At 52.0% G+C, this 2,416-nt stretch overlaps 1 long non-coding RNA gene across 1 annotated transcript in view; it reads right to left on the bottom strand.

Moving 5' to 3' along the window:
* Positions 1-2,249, bottom strand: part of LOC109322962 — an 8,241-nt gene extending 5,992 nt beyond the window's left edge. The window contains exon 1 of the long non-coding RNA XR_002104517.1: positions 2,124-2,249. This is a non-coding gene — a long non-coding RNA (uncharacterized LOC109322962). The remainder of the gene's footprint in view (positions 1-2,123) is intronic.
* Between the last annotated feature and the right edge of the window lie 167 nt (positions 2,250-2,416).

The raw sequence follows: 2,416 nt of genomic DNA, 5'->3' as shown, positions 1-2,416 counted from the left end.
GTCATCTGACCCCAGTGCTCCTTCCTGCCAAGGCAGGGGGTCGGACTAGATGATCTACCTAGGTCCCTTCCGACTCTAGCTACTATGAAACTGTGAAACTATTGCTGATGGGAAGGACAATTAAGTGTTGTTGGGACAAAATTCACCTGGACATTTCCAAGTCTTTTAGAGGGAAATATAACCATGTTCACAAAGACAATCAATAAGACATTCCATCTACTATGTTACAAGGCAAATCCCATTTCTTGCACTTTAAAAAGTTAAACAACAAAAACATATTGTAGATCTGATTTCTAGCACTCCCCTGCCCCCAAAACAAAAACTAGATTTTTTTTCTTCTGAGATTTGAGGTTTATAAAACATTACTTCTCTGGTGACATGAGCACTTGGGAAAGCAACAAACTTACTCTTAATAATAAAGCCTCCTTCCTACAGGTACCAAAGGGCCTTATTTTAGCCTGTTTAAATGTAGTAGCAAAGTCGGGGTGAAGGTAGATGGGCATGATCAGGGGGCAGCAGGGCAGGCCCTACGAGGACAGGCTACGGGACCTGAACCTGTTCAGCCTCCACAAGAGAAGGCTGAGGGGGGATCTAGTGGCCTGTTACAAACTAGTCAGAGGGGACCCGCAGGCACTGGGGAAGTCCCTGTTCCCCCAAGCACTGCCAGGAGTGACAAGAAATAACGGTCACGAGCTGGCAGAGGGTAGATTCAAACTAGATATCAGGAGGCGCTACTTCACTGTCAGGGCGGCTAGGATCTGGAACCAACTTCCAAGCAAAGTGGTGCTAGCTCTTATGCTGGGGGTCTTTAAGAGGAGGCTAGCTGTACACCTTGCTGGGGTTGTTTGACCCCAGTACTCTTTCCTGCCATGCAGAGGGTCGGACTTGATGATCTGCTCAGATCCCTTCCAACCCTACCAACTATTAAACTAGATTGGAGCCCCCCTGAGGTGAGGAGGCCGCGAAGGTGGTTGAAGGCTGCAATGGAAGAGTAACTCCAATCGTCTTGTATCTCCTTGCCACTGGACACAAGTTTCTCCTCTGCCAAGATCTGTGCAGCTGCCAATATGCAACAGCCTTCTTATATAAAACAAATCATGCTCAGGCTTCTCTTACTGGTCCAACATCTACTAAAAATGACCTGTGGGAGCAATCATCCTCAGCTGTGAGGGGTCACTGACAACGATAACCCCCCTGGAAATATTTCCTCTTTTATGATGCAGGGCTCATGCCGAAGGAAACTTTAAAGTGCCACTCTGCCTTAGGACTCAATTTTGCTACTAGATTTAAACAGGCTAAAATAAGGCACTTGGGTACCTGGGACCTCCCTTCCCTGCCATCTCCCCCTCCCTTCCAGAGGCAGCAAGGGAGCGGGTGGGGGCGGGGGGGGGAGGGAAACGGGACAGGGCAGTCAGGGACAGATACAGCCTCTCTTCCTTATCGGCTCCAAATTGTAGCTGATCTTGACCCTCCTGATTCGACAGCTAACCTCTATTTCTACGAATCGCCATGAGGTAGACCCAGGAACTGCGCTTCTTTTTGTGCCCAAAGACCGCAAGGGTGGATGCATCTTCGGCCACCCATACCACAGCAGGGCTGAGAACCTCAGAGAGGACCTCCCCCCCACAGCAGCTTGAGATGGGCTGCTGTTGCAGCAGAGCAGGCAGAAATTAATGAAGTGACAACACTTAGAGAAGCAGCTTCATTTGAACCCACGTACAATGAGGGCTTATTTGTTGCACAATTAGAGCACTCTGCAGCCATGGTCCTGTTTGGGCATGACTTTAAAGTGATTTCAAGGGGCCAATTTGTGTAGTAAACATCATTTCTGCCTGTACTTTTTACGTTGTGCTGGACTGCTCTTTGTGTAATGTCTCACCTTTCACCTAACCACCATGGGTGACCCTAACGGGAGTACAAGACTCCCAGTGATGGTGTTGTTCAGGTCTTAAGTGCACGCAAGCCTCTGCAGCCCCAGGGGGTAGCAAATGGCCCTACACACCCTCCCATCCGTTTCTGATGTGCAATCGGAGGCATGTCCAAAACCCAGCGTGCTTCACCCCAACCCGGAGCCGCAAGGAGCATGACCCTACGGGGCCAGGTCCTGTCTACAAGGAAGTTACCCTGGGTTAGACACCAAGCAGCGGAAGGCCCTTGGGGACAGGCCTCCGGCGTGACTTTGATCAATTGCGAGGCTCCCCGGGAAGGGTAAGTCTTCGGCCTCCCTCCTCTTCTCTACCCTCCTCCCCTCCCCACGGGGCCGCAGAGGGCGCAGGAAGACGGCAGCCGGCCGCGCACCAGGCCTGTCCCGCCGGGCACGAGGCCTCTCCTGCGCTTCTCCCGGCAGTCCTGTGCGCTGCAGGTCCTGGCTGGGAGCACCTGCGGGCGGGGGCAAAGGCAGAGCACCGGGGCCGAG

Source organism: Crocodylus porosus, unplaced genomic scaffold (assembly GCF_001723895.1).
Source record: "Crocodylus porosus isolate Cpor-Errol unplaced genomic scaffold, CroPor_comp1, whole genome shotgun sequence".
Lineage (NCBI taxonomy): Eukaryota > Metazoa > Chordata > Crocodylia > Crocodylidae > Crocodylus > Crocodylus porosus.
Note: the sequence above shows the minus strand (reverse complement) of the source record. Positions and strands in the feature narration are given on the sequence as shown.